At 41.4% G+C, this 17500-nt stretch overlaps 1 protein-coding gene and 1 pseudogene across 2 annotated transcripts in view; both read right to left on the reverse strand.

The window, feature by feature from the left end:
- LOC138367920 (methyltransferase-like protein 27) overlaps window positions 1–17500 on the reverse strand; it is a 215976-nt gene that overhangs the window by 112292 nt on the left and 86184 nt on the right. The window lies entirely within an intron of this gene.
- LOC123752228 (EPM2A-interacting protein 1-like) lies at window positions 11763–13583 on the reverse strand (annotated as a pseudogene).

Consider the following 17500-nt stretch of genomic DNA (forward strand, 5'->3'; position numbering starts at 1 on the left):
CGAGACAACGAGAATCCGTTAGGGCGTCCCCTTCCAGAAAGTCCCGATACTCACTCTTCCTAGCAACTGTACAAGTACGATGCATCAATCGAGCGCCCGTTTTCTCGGGTATGCTACCACGACAAGGATCTGACAAACCTATGCTAGCAAGGCGGGTGTCAACAAAATTAACGTAGTCTGATTGGAGGTTGAACTCGTGGCCCTGTCGATACATGCTACACAAGGGTATGACGTGGTCTTTGATACTAAAGTTCCAACGATGGGGAAACAATGCAATATTTTCATCAATCATTGTGTACAGACCTAAGAGAATGTCTCCAGGAAAATGAATAATGTCAACAACTAAACATGTTATAGACAATGTGCCATCATTTAACTTGAGTGGGAGGTCAATTTCACCCTGAACTTTTACTTTATTTCCTGAAATACCACTTAGAAAAGGTATGGGTGACTGTTTTAAAGTATTACTTCTCTTGACTTTGAATTTGCTAGTAACACTATCAACACAATTAATGCACAATGAAATTACTTTGAGAAGCATGAATGTTGAAATCACTCAGGGAACTGTGGGAGTGGAGTACTGAACCAGCTCCAATATTTAAGTCACTGAATGGTTAATTCATAAGATATTGTGGATATATTTACGTTAAACCTCTTTAAAACATAGCACACGATATCTTAGTTCTTAATTACTTAACTGAGGGCTGCATGATTTGCAATATAACAGTGTGTTACGGCCCTCTCGGGACGCAACGGGGTTCTCACTCTGATGTTGTTAGAGGAAGATATAGGTATCCGTTCCCAAGCCAGTAGTGGCTATCAAGGGATGAGATCCGTGACGCAAGTAACTTAAAAGGGAGTAGGGAAAGAAAGTTAAGAACTTAATATTATAATTAACACCATCACCATTTAAATATATAAAATAAAAGAGTACACAAGGGGGAGGGGTATTAACACTTTACAAAGGGGATCAACTCTGTAGTCTTCTGCTGGAGACTATGGATCCTCGAAGCTAGGTGCTGAGTCCGCGGTGCTTTCTTTGTGGCCTCAAGACGTGTCCTCTGAGAACGCCGAGCCTACCCTGGCCACAGGTCAGCCACAACACAGGTCCACTGGGGGCACCGTCGTGGAGGCCGTCAACCACACGTCCAGCAGGTCTGCTGGCAGGTACTGAGCCACCAAGGCTGGTACGGGCACTCCACGAACGATAAAAGGGGTACGCCCTAGACAGGAGTCTCGTGTGATATCACCAATCACCCTCCTGTCCTCAATACCCCAGTGGATTATCGTCTCCAACCGTCGGTCCCGGGTAAGTCCTTCCACTGCCACTCCACTGGCAGGCTTAACACACCACAGTGTTCTTCCGGGGGGACGACGTCACAACAGCTGCAGCAAACTTCACAGTATGGAGACTGGCTGCCTCGGGTAGACTGACTCAACCTTCAACGCAGTGGTCCCAGGTCGACTCTGTAAACAGACACGTCATCAATAACTGGGACACTAATACACCACACTCACAGGCTCAGATACTAACACCTGACGTATCCAGTCCATAGATGGCGCTGTCGTCGGAGCACCACCTCACCAGAGGTCAGGAGCGGCGGTGTTGAGCGCTGAACCAGACTGGAAACTGGTCCTCGAGGCCAGTACACGCTGTCCTCACTAGGTGTCGTCGTTCGTTTGGCGGGGGTTTCGGGAGCTGACCCACAGATGGCGTGTTTGTCACTGCTCCAGGCTCGGACGCTGGATCCGGGTTCGTAACACAGTGGCCAACACGAAAAAAACGGCGACAAGGCGTGTGAAAAGGCACATGCACGGTTTGTTTACAATCTGGTGCGACGGCAGCGCTCCTAGCGGCAGTGGCACGAAGCTCGGGAGACCCTACACTAGGAATTGATGTTGGGAGCGCGAAGATAAACTCTGAGACCATGATATTGCGTCGATGGCGGTGGAGGAAGCACGATTTGCTAGGCAGGAGTTCACAGCAAAATGATGTAGCAGGGGGCTGACACGGTGGTGAGAGGAGGCAATGTGGCGCTGCGGCGTCTTGACTGGGAGCTGGCGACGCTAGACAGATGGTTGTAGTCCTTTTTTCGGCAATTGTTTCTCAATAAATTGCACAACACAGCTGCAGAGCAGTTGAAGCTGTAGAAGATAATTGCAATAGCTGGAACGGTACAGGCAACACACAAGGCTTGTTGATGTGGGCTTGGGTGGCGGTGGTGGGTGCAGGTTCCCACGTGGCGCGAGATTCAAAAATGGCTGGTGCGGGAATCTTCCTTTCTCCTCACTGATGAATTAGCGTTCTCACAAGAAAATGTTGACCCTTACTTCTGAGACGTTGACCTGGAGTAGTGGTTGATGGCAGGACCCCGATCTGGCACAATATTTGATGCGTGGGTGGCAGGATGGCGTTGGTGGCGACTGGAACATGTGGCGATGTGGGTACTTGAATTTTCGTTTCCAGAAAAAATAATTCTAGATCCCACTGCTGCTACCAGTATTCGTTGTCTTGTTTGGTTGAATGTTATACACAGTTGGCACTTCTGTAGTTTTATTGATTAAGACAGCAAGGTGTATAACTGGCCAGCCGAGGTCCTAACCTACTCTGGGTCTGTGAGAGAACTGAGCCTGCTGCAAGCACGGCTGGTGCTCCTCTGTCTGGCGTGACGTCAGAGGCCTACTCGCCTGTGATTGGTTATGTCTCAACCGCCATATAAATTTGAGTATAACATACCACCTGCTAGGTATACAACCTGCTGTGTATACCACCTGCTGGGTATACCACCTGCTAGGTATACCATCTGCTAGGTATACCAACTGCTGGGTATACCACCTGCTAGGAATAACACCTGCTGGGTATACCACCGGCAAGGTATAACACCTGCTGGGTATACCACCTGCTAGGTATACCACATGCTAGGTATACCAGCTGCTGGGTATACCAGCTGCTGGGCATACCACCTGCTGGGTATACCGCCTGCTGGTTATACAACCTGCTGGGTATACAACCTGCTGTGTATACAACCTGCTGCGTATTCAACCTGCTGGGTATACCACCTGCTGGGTATACCAGTTGCTGGGTATACTACCTGATTGGTATACCACCTGCTGGGTATACTACTTGCTGGGTATACCACCTGCTGGGTATACTACCTGCTGGGTATAATACCTGCTGGATATACCACATGCTGGATACACCACCTGCTGGGTATACTACCTGCTGGGTATACAACCTGCTGGATATACCACCTGCTGGGTATACGACCTGCTGGATATACAACCTGCAGAGTATACCACCTGCTGGGTATACTACCTGCTGAGTATTGTATCTGCTGGATATACCACCTGCTGGATATACCACCTGCTGGGTATACAACCTGCTGGATATACCACCTGCTGGCTATACCACCTTCTGGATATGCCACCTGCAGGGTATACCATTGGCTGAGTATACCAGCTGCTGGGTATACCACCTGATGAGTATACCACCTGATGAGTATACCACCTGATGAGTATACTACCTGCAGGGTATACCACCTGCTTGGTATACTACCTGCTGGATATACCACCTGCTGGGTATACTACCTGCTGGGTATACAACCTGCTGGATATACCACCTGCTGGGTATACTACCTGCTGTGTATACAACCTGTTGGGTATTCAACCTGCTGAGTATACTGTCTGCAGGGTATACCACCTTCTGGGTACACTACCAGCTGTATATAATACCTGCTAGGTATACCATCGGCTGCGTATACTACCTGATGGGTATGCCATCTGCTTTGTATACTATCTGCTAGGTATACTACCTGATGGTATACTACCTGCTGGGTATACTACCTGCTAGGTATACTACCTGCTGGGTATACTATCTGCAGGGTATACTACCTGCTGGGTATACTATCTGCAGGGTATACTACCTGCTGGGTATATTTCACGATGGGTATACCATCTGCTGGGTATAATACCTGCTTTGTATACTATGTGCTGGGTATACCATATAATAGTTGCAAGTTATCATGGTGAGCAAAAATAGTTGCAAGTTATCCTAGTGAGCAAGATGAACTCTAAATATCGCAGTGAGTAATAGGGGTTCAGATTATCACGGTGAGCAATAAGGGCTCAGATTATCACGGCGAGCAATAAGGGCTCGAATTATTCCGGTGAGTAATAATATGCTCGTATGATGGTGAGCAACAAGGAGCTCATATGATGAGCATCAAGGGGCTCGTATGATGATGGAGAGCAACAAGGGGCTCATATGATGAGCAACAAGGGGCTCGATGATAATGGTTAGTGACAATGTGCTCGAATTAGCGTTGGGAGCAATAAGGCGTTCAATTATCGTGGTGAGCATTAGACATTTGATTTATCATGGGGGAGCAATAATGGGCTCGAATTATCACGACGAACAATAATGCGCTTGAATTTCCCTAGGGAACAATAATACGCTCACATGATGATGGCGAGCAATAATATGCTCGAGTGATCATCATGAGCAATAGGCTCAAATGATCATGTTGAGCAACAATGTGCTCGAATTAGCGTGGGGAGCAATAAGGCGTTCATATATCATGGTGAGCATTAGGCGTTTGAATTATTGTGGGGAGTAATAATAGGCTCAAATTATCACGGCAAACAATAATGTGCTCAAATTATCATGTTAATTCACAGGTGAGCAGTTGATTCTACTCGTTTGTTTAGGTTAAATAATTGCAGGATCTTTCTTGAGGGATAACTAAGCACAGAATCAATTGAAGATTTATGGGTGAGCAGTAAGCCTACTCGTATTAAGCATGTTAAGTCACAATTCTTAAAGTTTAATATTAATTCATTAAATGATGGGAAACCTAAGGTTGCTGGAAAAAATTAATGTTGTTACTACAACCAATCTTGCTTGGAAGATAATTTGTAATGGATTATCCCAACTTATACGTTTCACGGTTTAATAGTTCTGTTATATGTTCACTTACAAATTTGCAAGTTTGCAATCTTGCTCGTGCTGCGCTTCTACAAAAACGTTCCTAAGTTTGCCGAAAAGAAAACAGCTCAGTCAAAACTAATGCAGGTAAATCACTAGAATCCTAGTGCAGAAAACTTTGATTAAATATAGTTGTCTGGTTAAGACTGATATAAGGTTTTCTTGGGAGACCTTAAGTGCTAGATTATTTTGGGCCTTGGACTGGACTTTGGTCCTGGTGAATTTGCAGGTATAGAAGTTTCTTGATGACTTCATGGGACTGCTAGATTCATTGGGTGCTAGAATCTCTAGTTTAATTTTATTAATTTACATGGGGAGACTGAGTGTGGTCAATTATTATTGTCGAAAATAATTCTGGGTCTACAGTGGAGTCAGAGACTTGGTCGCTGTGACATGCACCTGTTAAGGCTGCAGACCACTGATTTTCCACTGAGATTCATAGAAACATCTCGGCGAATATTAATTGTACCAGACTCAATCTGGGTTTATTACTCAGCTGGATTTCTCCTTTAGGCTTGTTGCTGGAGAATTAATTTACTGCTGATTATTTTTTATTAATATTGTTGTTATCAGGCATAGGCTTGTTCGGGTTTAAAAGTTTACCTGTAAGTAGGTAGCCACCTTCAGATTTGAGCAGATTCATGCTCTGTTTTTTAACATGACCATTAATAAACTGGTAGTAGTAGTCTGCTCCTACTAGTAGATTTACATTGTTAAGGCGGTCAGACATTAGCTGGTTGTCAGCCAATTTAATTTCATTTTCCTGTTGGAATTTGGCTGTGTACCCTAGACCCTAAATATTTAGGTCAAATGGGATTTGATCTACAACTATGGCCTGAATAGACCTGACATAACCACCTAGGCGTACGAGCGGTTGTACTAATGAGTATTCTTGGGGTTCTCTATTTATCATGAACCCTGACAGGTTTAATTTTACCTGTATGATTGTTTTTTATTTAAATGCCTCTGCCGCTTTCTGGGTAATGAAGACTTTCTGGGACCTTTGATCGAATAGGCCTCGAATGAAAATCTTGGCCTCTTTATTCTTTACTTGAAGTTGGGCAGTGGACACTATTGCATCAGCTTTAGATGCTGGTGATATTACGCTGTAAATTTCTCGTACCTTACAGCACTGTACTTGTGTAGATTCTCTACCTCCTACCCAAGAGTTGGAATAATTTGATTTGACAAATTTGCACAATGCAGCATGATGTTTGCCCCTTCTACATCTATTGCAGGTGTTCAGTGGGGTTTCACAGCTGTTAGTATTATGTGGTTTGAGACACCTTGTACATTTGTGTAACTGTTGGAGTCGTCTGACTCTGGTATCTTTATTAGGATAATTTGTACAGAGAATCTTTTTGATGACAAAACAAACATAACCCCCCAGCCTGCAGCATGTTTAATATTCACTGGTTTAGGTGAAACATTGTCTACAGGTTTTGAAGGCTTTGTTGCTTGCATGTGTTTATTAGTTTGTCTCTTGTGAGTACTTGTTGTATTTTTGGGAGTAATTATTGGGTTCTTGGGAGCACTTATTAGACTCTTAGGTCTCACTGATAAATCAGTATTTGACCTGTTGGTTTTACATTGATTATTAGTACCCTTGTTTCCTAATGACTGCGTCACTTTAGAAGTTTCAATTAAGGAACTTGATGTGGGTACAGTGTCTGTGGATTCAGAATAAGCATTGAGTGCCTGTTTTGCTTGTTTATTATTTACTATATGAAACAAACTTGTTAATATATCCTGCATTGACAGGACATGTCCATTCTGGTATGAATGTAATTCATTTAGCACCTAGCTAGACAGTTTTCTCTGGATTATAATTTCAGTCATTCAATCAGCAGTAGGTTGATCCACTTCACTGCTGAAGGATCATAACAGTGACTCGAGCTGTAAACTAAAGTCTTGTAAGGAGTCAACTGATTGATCTGGTTGAGATCAGTCCAGTTGCTGGTGCACGAGATTTATGATAATCTTCTCATTGTCACCACTTGTTGGAACTGGATGGCTTGATTAATGCTAATAGGTTCAGCATCACCTCTATGAGGCTAGTTTAAGTGATTAAGACCATCAATAATTTTGCTTAGCCTCAGCTTTAATTTCAGCTTCAGCTTTTACTTCAGGTTCAGCTTTTAATCCAACGTCAACTGCTGTTGCAGCTACAGCTGCATCTTCATCTTCTGTTTTAGCTTCACTGTCTGTTGCAGGTTCATCTTCAATTGCAGCTTCACTTGTTTCTCTGGGGTTCATTTGGGAGGCTTATTAATTTAGTAGCATCATGTATTGAATTTACAGAATCCATAGAGTATATGGATGAGTTTTCTGAAAATGGTTCTGATTCTGTTAATGTACTATTACGTGAAGTTGTATTATATGAGACTGTAGAAACTGAAGGTTTAACTACAATTATGGATCCAGTGTAAAGATCTAATTTTATTAGAGGAATATCCTCATCTTGAGGTAGCTCATTTATTTTATCTGAAGAGCTGGGTGCTTGCTTTGGTATAGGTAAACTTTGAAGGTGTTCCAACCCAGTAGAAACATTTTGTGTTGCAAGCACTTTGTAATAATGATCTAACTTGGGCTGAATTTTGTCTTCATATTTGGCAAGGTCAGATTCAATCAAATCTATTTGATCTAGGTCAGTATTACCGGCAAGAAGTATATGTCTATAAGACTCAATTATTCCCTTTACTAGGTCAAATTTTTGGCAAGCCACCTTTGTGGATATTCCTAGCCAGATGATGTGAACTGGATCTGTTTCTAACCAGTTGTCACATTTGTTGAGCAGCCTTGTCAAGTGAGCTTGAAGGTCTTTCAAGATTCTTCCAGTTTTTTCTGGTGTAGCCATGTTGGCTGAGGGTGTGAGATTTTTTTCTACGCCTACCTCCCTTAAGAGGTGGACTACAAGTTTAAAGGCTGCTCACGGCAGTTAAGCATGAGTCCAATAGAAAAAGGAAAAGCGGGAGCAAACCGCCAGGTTTCCACCACTAGGGTGAAAACCTGTCCACATAGGCCGCTGGTTCCTCCTAGTTAAACAGGACGTTAAAACTAATAAAGGGTAACCGACGGGTTTTCACAATCAAATATTTATATTTGATGTGGCGCTATGAATTGGAATTCGAATTCCCAAGAACAGCCGTCATATCAAAAGATCACATCAACATTCAATCGTATAAAGCAGAGCATGGGTGGAAAAGAATGGTTGAAGGGTTGACATCAAAGACCGTTTTCTATAAAATAAACAATTTATTAATAACAAGAGACTAAACTACTACATTATCGAGCTTACATTACGTTAATGTCCATCCAGTGGCACGATAACAAACAGCTAAATAGCAACCCTTGCTGTGCGGCTGCATACTGAACTAACCTGAACACAAGTGTGCCCACTGACGATGCAATATTGCAAATCAAAAAAATATCACAGACTAAGTTACACTTCAGAGTGACTCGTTACGTTAATGTCCATCCAGTGGCAATTGCAACACAGCTATTCAACAGCCCCTCGAGAAATGACAGCAGTCTCCATCTTGCTGACACTTCGGGCTGACCAGTGAACTAACTGAACAATGATGGATGCCCACTGATGACAAGCTTGCAATCAATATTGTCACGGCTTCACGGTAACAGATACTATAATCACAATCTTCAGGGTCCTCCAACCATAACAGGAATGACCCCCGTAACTTGGCGGGTAGTCCAACAGTGACTGCCCCTATCACAACCTAATGTGAACACTCTTTGCAACCCCCTGCAAGGAGTTGCATTGTAAACAGTAAACAAAGCCAGGCAAGGTGAGATTCTGAGACACAGCTCTAGCAATCCCTAAGTTACTTTACTCTCGTCACCAGACGATAAACAAAAGAAATTGCCTTAATCAATTACAAAATTGATTATGTGATTAATTACGTTAATTGACTGATCACAGCAGTCAGCAACAAAGTACTACGTTAATCACAAACAATTGTCTCTCTTAGACAACAACATGATGGTACTCTACGTTAATCATTAACACTTGTTTCCTTTATCAGAAGTCATCTTGTTAACAATAACTCAAAGTCTCTCTTGTATTACACCACACTTGACTCCTTGCAAGTATTCAGTGAGTAATTCTTAATTAAAGTCGAACGGACCACTAATTACATCCCAATTGAGTTATGTTAACTAAGCCTACCCTAACTTGGTAGCTTCTCAACAGTCTATGTCAAAATTTACTTTAATGAGTGTTAATTACCCTAATTAACCCCGAGCAATTAATTAACTGTCACCAGGACCGATAATTAATCATACATAAATACGTCTCACTCCGCACTGCCTAAGCAGGTCTCATCAAACACTGTGAATTCACGGCAGAGGAGTTAATTACTCCCCTAATTAACATGAGTGCATCTTAATCCACTGTCATCAGACACGATATGATCAATATAACTATTTATGCTAGCTCCATGATCTCGCTTTACCGAGTCATCTGAGTCCTCAAGACTCCAGACGTTAATTACTCCACTAATTATCATGAGCCACTAATTGCTCTACCCCAGAAAGGTAATTAGTCTCGAGCAAATTACGTTAACACAAATACTGACAGACTCTGACAGATCCTCTCCCACTACGTGAATTCATGATGAGAATGCTAATTACATAATTAGCTAGAGTGGTCAATTAGTTGTCACACAAACAATTAATTGCACTGGAAACGTATCTCAATAAGCTCAACACTGCTCTCCTTAACAGCTCTCACTCACTCAACAATAAGTGTGCACCCCTTATCCAGTTAATTACCCTATAATTAACTTGCTGAATCCTTAAGTCCTCAACACAACTTAAAAAAACAAAGTAACCCCAGTGTTACATAGGTCACACTTACAATGGCATGCATAACAACATAAATGCACAGCCCACATACGGTTGCGGCTACTGCAACTCGTTAATTGCTCTACCCATACAGTAATGATAGACAGTTAGGCACAACAAGAGTATACTAATATTACTGCCCCCCTTATCTTGCAACCGTTGCAAGGGACTACTGTGAGCAATCACAACTACTTTAGCAAGGCAATTTACGTTAATATAAAACAACGTCGCTACGCGGACAGCTGGCGTTAATTCTCTTAATTTGGCAATTAACAAATAAATTGCCTGCTCTCATTAAGTACTGTGAATTCCCCTGAATACTCAAAGGGGTCCCTTAAAGCCTCAACACAGTTCCTAGGGCAGTAATATTGTATACCTGATAACAACATTGCACAAACCTACAGCATAATGATGCCGTCAGCATACCCCACATGCTAATGACATCATTAGGCAATCAGACAGCAATCTCATCTACTGACTCACCACACAACACAGTACATAACATGCAAATGAACACATGGAAATGGCATTCACATAATCAATGAAAATTATATCACCAGATAAATGTATCCATAACTACACAGACCTCAGGGTATCCACTGACATCCCTGCAACACTGGCCTGCCTACCTCTGCAATGATATAATTAATATGTGGCACTATGGCATTAATCGAGTCTGAACGATTATATAGAATCGACAGACTGGATCACTTATATGATAAATCTCTACACTGACTGGTTACATACTCGAGTCGGTCTACACCAGGGGTGGGCAACCTTTTTGAGAGTGCGTGCCAAAATCAGCCAAGACTCTGACACAAACTTTTTCCACGTGCCAACCATTTTTTTTTAGAACATATTTGGTATCTCTTAAGAACTTTTTAAACAAAAAAAATAATAAATTACCTCAGTGCAGTAAAACATAGTATAAAAAAAAACAGATTTTTTTTTTATTTAACCTTCAGAAGTACATTTCAACAGCCTTTAAGCTTTTGTGACTTTAATAGAATACAACAGATAAAAAACTTGTTGACTCCTTTTATATACTGTCAGTGAGACTTCTGCTGCTGCATAACTGATGACAGAGATTTTACATCGGGTTTATATTTAGTAACATTGAGAGATATGCATGCAGCGCTAGTTTCATCTGTCATGCTACTCCTGTTACGAGACTTAGCAAAGTTCATAATTGAGAACAAAGATTCGCAAGCATATGTAGACGAAAACATGGTTAGCAATGCTATTGCAAGGTTTTTTAAACAGACATAATTTTCTGGAATAGTATTCCAAGTCCTTAATACTTCGTTTTCCGCATTTCTCTTTGTTACTTTCATCTCTAATCTCTCTCTTTCAATATTTTCCAAGTCAACTCTAAGGTCAACAAATTTCTGCTTCCAAATTGAGCTACTCTGAAATTCAATCAACTGCATCTCAAAATCATCCATGTCTATCCATAAAAACATTTGCAAGTTTAGTTCATCCATTTTGATGCTGTCTGGAAACTTGATGAACTTTACTGTGTCTTCCAGTTCTCTGAATTTGGCAAATCTTGTAGAGAACTGCCAAACTGTTGACTCGATAATGTTTACAAACAGCTTTTGAAGACATTTGTGGTCTGTTCTGTCATCTTTTAGATCACTGATGTACCTCTTTAGGTTTGGAAAGTATCTAAATCTCTCATTATCTACATCCTTCTTAAAAACTTTAAGCTTCATTTCAAAAGCTTTTATGTAACAAAACATAACATCAAGTGTCTTACCAGAGCCCTGTAACTTAATATTCAATTCATTTAAATGTTCACAAAAATTTGCAAAAAACATCAGTTTACAAACCCACACGATGTCAGAAAATTCATGGTATGACACTTGTTGGTCGTTCAAATAGAGCTAAATTTCATCTAAGCATTCATTAAATCGTTTCAGAACCAAGCCTCTGCTAAGCCAACGAACACAAATTCATCAACACAAATAGAAAAAAACTTGCATGAAGACAAATCTTTTGTAAATTGTTCAGCTGTATTTCTTTCCAACTTAAGTATCCTATTTTTAACTGTTTTCCTACTCACAGGCAAATCTTTAATGCGCTGAATAATCTTTTTCTTTTCTGAAAAGTTGTCAAAAAGAAAAGGTGCACATTTTAGCCAAGCTTCTTTAATATACTCCCCATCACAGAGAGGCTTTCCGTGTTGGGCAATAACTTTTGAAACTTCAAAACTAGCAGCAACTAAGTTGGAACTGGGCCTACCTGAAATATAATTCATAAAAGTTTCAACTTGTGTTTTTGTCTTGCTCAGTTCACGAATAATTAATTCTCTTTGTTCCTCCTCAGTTTTATTGCTTAAGTTCTTATGAACATTTTCAAAATGTCTCTTTACAGAAGAAGTTCTACAAACAACTGTGTCAGAACAGAAAATGCATAAAGCTATATCATCCTTCTTAATCATGCCAAACTTTTCAGTCAGTATTCCTTAAATTCTCTAATATCCTCTTCATTTGACTGACATCGTTTCTCAGCTGGTGGTGGTGACATTCTGTACAATCTGTAAAGGGCATGAAATTAAAATAAGTAATATATTGATATGCATGGAAGAGAAGGAAGATCAAAAGTAAGTCAAAATAGTATATAATGAGTAACTCCAATGAATAGCAATGATAACGGATTGTGTTGTCGTTGTGAAGTGCAATGACGAGAAATGAATTAGCCTACTTCTACTGAAATGCGAGTATTTAAAGAATTATTTATTTCCTGTTAATATTATAGCACACAAACTTTGTAGTAAAGTATATGTACGTTTATTCTAATACCAATCAATAAGTTTAATAAGCCAATGTTTGAGGTAAGCGTGACGAGACAATGAACATAATAAAAATCTTCAGAGGATTTTTTTTTCTTTTATGAAAATTCGAGGGTTTTCTTTATTTTACATAATTCCAGAAACAACACCAGCAGCCGCTTATCACAAAGACACTACTTCCTAGGCATTGAGTACTTATGCCAAGAGTTTATAAGACTTCACTTGGTTCGATAGACAAAACCCGTTTTTGTGTGTTTGTGTGGTGTGTTGTGGCGAAACATCGTTGAGTCGGTGACATCTTGCTTATGTCAGCTCTGTTCTTAGGGAGCAGGCGAGCGAGTACGTGTGAATTTAAGGATTAAGACTATTCTTACAATGACATTGAGTTTCACAAAGTTATTGATTTATAAGGGGAATAATTTTCACCTGGAGATGAAGTACTGACCTTCTTCTCGGGGAGGAGGCAAGTGAGCAACTTTGAGAAACACTACGAAGCAAGACTGCGAGAGAGAGTTACGAGTCTGAGATCGTCTGAACATGTGTTCATTACGGGGACTTCATGGGGGTGGGGGACTGTAGATTTCACTGGTTATATTACGGCCGTCAATGGAGAGAAGGGGAGAGGATAAGAATTATTATCTTTAGCTTTCGAAGGTGAAGATGCTTTAGATTTAGATAGTAAAGTGAGTTTAATTAATATGCGTCAAACTGAAGTCGGGCGGCATTCAAAAACATGAGGTTTAGGGGGGGGGGAGATGTTGTGGGGGTTTAAATTCAAAGTTTACGAAATTAATTTTTAAAGGTGGGCAGGCATGGCGTATTTTGCCTTCGCAGATATGATTGTCAGTGTACACTATGGTTATGGGTGCAGCCTTTAGGTTAGAAAGGCTTATTACATAAAATATGAGCCAAAGTAAATAGAGGGGAATCATCATACATCGGCATGATCGATGACGTAAAAAAGGAAAGTAACTATGGCAACAAGATCAACTTCTTTTTCTTGAGACCTCTTTAGCTTCGTAGAGCTTAAACCTCTTCACCACCAGGACGTACATATACTGTCATGGCATGTTAGCTTATACCCCAAGGAAAGTAGTTTTTTTTGTCTGTGCTTAGGGTAACATGTGCTTGCATCTGTGCTTAGGGTAACCTATGCTCTTGCTTGCCAGAGACAAGTCATCGGCGTGCCAAGTTTGGCACGCGTGCCAGAGGTTGCCCACCCCTGGTCTACACACATTATATATAACTATATATATAACTACTTGTATGGTACCGTGTACAACATCCATCTCCAGGTACATCCCAACCAGTCACCTGGACGTCAGTACAGACAACTGTCTCTCAGCTGCTTCCCTAGCCTGGCAGGGCTATGGGACAACACAGCTTTTACCAGAATTTCCACTAGTCCTGAGACACTGTTACACTATGATTATTGTACTCACATTTACTCATATCCTCAACAATCATTTCATTTTCCCGGTCACTACCTCACTGGCTGTAGAACGCCTAGCTCGCTCCTCGTGCGTCGACTAGGTGTGGCCCTAGGATGTCCAGAGAAAGTGGCCAAAGCATGTGGCCACCGCGTGGCCCTAAGGGGGGTGGGGGTGGCCACGAGTAGTGCGGGACGTCACAGCGCCCCACCCGGGCTGAGCTGGCACGCGGGGGTGGCACTGAGGTGGCGCGGGGGTGGCCTGGGGTGGCCGGCACGCGGGTGGCCTGGGGTGGCCGGCACGCGGGTGGCCTAGGGGTTGGCCGGCGCATGGGTGGTGCGCACATGAGACTTGCCTCGGGCTGGCTGGCTGCCGCCTACAGTCATACACACGTGGATGGGGGATCACCTACAACCCCACCATACCAGAGCATGCCTCACTCGTACACTGGGGTGACAATGGCCCGTGGCATCACCACATGGCAGACCAAACAAGGTGGAATTTAAAGTCCAACAGGGGCCTGTAATATCACCAAAATTACACTGCCCATATTCCACCAATTGTCCATTAACACTCGACAGGATACTCGGACCCGATGTGATCAATCTCCTACACCATGAGGCCTGCCAGCTGCCTCATGGTGAACACTGTAAACTGTCTCTTAGCTTGTTACTGTTCCTTCCGTACTCATTGGCCCCAATTTCACGCAAATTTGGCCTTGACACAACCCAGGATGGCAGGAGTGCCCTGCACAACGAGTAATCAGGATGACACAGCGATTAATGGGGGTGGAGGTGGCAGCCTGCCACCTCCACCCAAAGTCACCTTCTCAGCTTGCCGCCCAGCTGAAACTGACGATTTGGCGGGCTAGGAAAACTCAAATGCCCATCTCTCCCCCCCCCCTACCTTGTCTTGACCAATCAGCACAAAGCCGGCACAACTCAAGGTGCCTCTACCAAAAACAGCTGTTCACACCAAAACTCAGCTAGGGCCGAGGATGCCGCCACCAATCACATGCGCCCCTCACCCAGTGGCGTCCTGTGACGTCACAAGAAGGGGGAGGCCTAAAGACAGTGGCGCAATGTCTCACATAGTGGGGGGGGGGGGGCGACGTTCACCCCACTGTCCCCCTACCTCTAAAAATCCGTTGAGACAAATATCCTCTCATACCACTTCACTCTCAACTCTCATCCCATTTCACAGAAACAGGAAAAACTCTGTAACTCTCTACAGTGCAATCACAGACTTCTAATTAGTCTTAAATGATAGTCCATAACACGAGCTTTCATCCAACACCCCATAAGTGTATGTTAGTTTGAAAACTTCTTGTCTAGAGTCCCTAGAGCGATTAGCCTAATCTAGAAAACTAGGAAAACTAGCTGAGGGAATCTTCATTCCCTCACAATGCGTTTCAGCCATATAGGTCTTATATAGCTATTTATTGACAGCTATGGTACTTTCTCGCATATGTAGAGCAGGTATGGTTATTATTAGCCTAATATTTAATTTCTTGGTTAAGCTGTTTTTTAATTATACCTCGTTAGACATTAGCTAACCTACCTAACAGGATTAGCTAAGATCTGAGTGGTACTTGAGTGCCACTATGGTAGTATGTCCAGTTAGCTCTTAAATTATCACCATTAGTTGGTATAGTGACACTTTAGTAGCAATCAAAAGGTACACGAAATAATGGGAAATTACACAATTAATACGAATAGGTCCCACCCTGCTCGGATCAGCACAATGTAAAATAATATATATACACCAGTACTGTCTAGCACAGGTCTAGTTAAATTTTATCCTACCTAGGAAAATAGCTAAATAGTTTAAGCTGAATTTGTACATACCTGAGTACAATTACAGTCTAAAATCCTACCCCTTTAGGTTGTCATAAATACACAAATGGTGCAATAATGTGAATATAATTGTTCTGTGTTTTTGGGAGTTTTGTGTAATTTCATATATAGTATATATATACACTTGTAGGAAATACGTGTATAAGAAATTTAATTAACACAAGGTTATTAATTGTTGTGTGGCAGGTATTTTACTGCTGTATATAATATCCTAACACCTGACAATACTTTCTGAAGAGTATAATGTTGTCAGGGTTAGTAAATGGTTAATTGAATATAATTAATTATATAGGACCAGTAATTTGGGTTAATATACTGTATCCGTAAAATGTATGGGTTTTAATATTAATTATGGTTTATCCGGTCCGAAGTTGACCAAAAAGGGTGTGCGAATATATGGCTCTAGAATATTAATAATAATAATGATTTTTATAATATCGAAGGACCACTCCCTTTATGGGAGTAATGAATATATTAATTGTAATGAATTAGAGAACCAGTGATCTATGAATCTCGAAAATAATTAAAAATATAATGCGAGAGCATTAAGTGAACTGTAGAATAATAATTAAATTATAGAGCCAAATCCCTCCACATTCTTTGGGGGTGTTGAAATAGTAGAAAGAAACTAATCCGTCACTTGCAAAATAAATAGATGCTAATATGCATCAAATTGAGTTTTTGGCCATTGAGTTTTCAAGAATAATTACATGGAAAAAATATAAATGGTTAGTAAATATATGATCTTATATTGAAGATCAATAATTAATTAAATGTTAATAATATATTACATAAGAAATGAACAGCAGCTTAGGTGTATTTGAAAAATTGATGTACGCATCAGGACAGTCACGTCAAGAATACTCTTCCAAACAGGCTGTCTTAGACCACGCGTTAAGGTGGAGGGTATCTCCCGCCTTGTCGCTATGGCACAAGCTGAAATACGGTCAAAACTGTAAGATATGCCTAAACTAATTTAGATTCACACCTATTTCTGAATGAGAATGAGAACACGATCTAGCATGGGACTCACCTTTTGTTATTTTGATTCCATATATATTGACGTATTAATATTGAAGACGAGCAACCTACAAGTTTGATAATCTGTGGACACAATTTACCAAATGTTAGTAGCACTTATCGTAATTATGCTCGCCGAGACGAGTGTCTGATAGATCAGGAGTTCATTCCAGTACTCCGACATCCTCTGATGCATGGATGACGCAAATACGGGCTGGTGAAATACGCGAGCTCCTAGACACAGCTTGTTGCCAGAAAATATGGCTGCCGTCGCTCTCCTCCTTCCATCTCGGGCACGTGCAATAGCTCCCAGTGGGGGCCTCGAGCCTAAACTACGTTATTCATTTAATTTTAGGTATGGGAGGAAGTGGATATGACGAACATTTACGTCAGAAATAAATTTATTATGTTGCAGCATATTTTCTCGTAATTCAAGTGAATTAATTTAGACTGCGCTAAATAAACGAGAAAGATTTAGAGGGGAAATTATTTTACATTACAATGTTATTCACTGGAACAGCTAATCTAGCTGGATAAATGAATTACAGTAAACGGT

The sequence above is a fragment of the Procambarus clarkii genome, chromosome 23 (assembly GCF_040958095.1).
Source record: "Procambarus clarkii isolate CNS0578487 chromosome 23, FALCON_Pclarkii_2.0, whole genome shotgun sequence".
NCBI classification, from domain to species: Eukaryota; Metazoa; Arthropoda; class Malacostraca; order Decapoda; family Cambaridae; genus Procambarus; species Procambarus clarkii.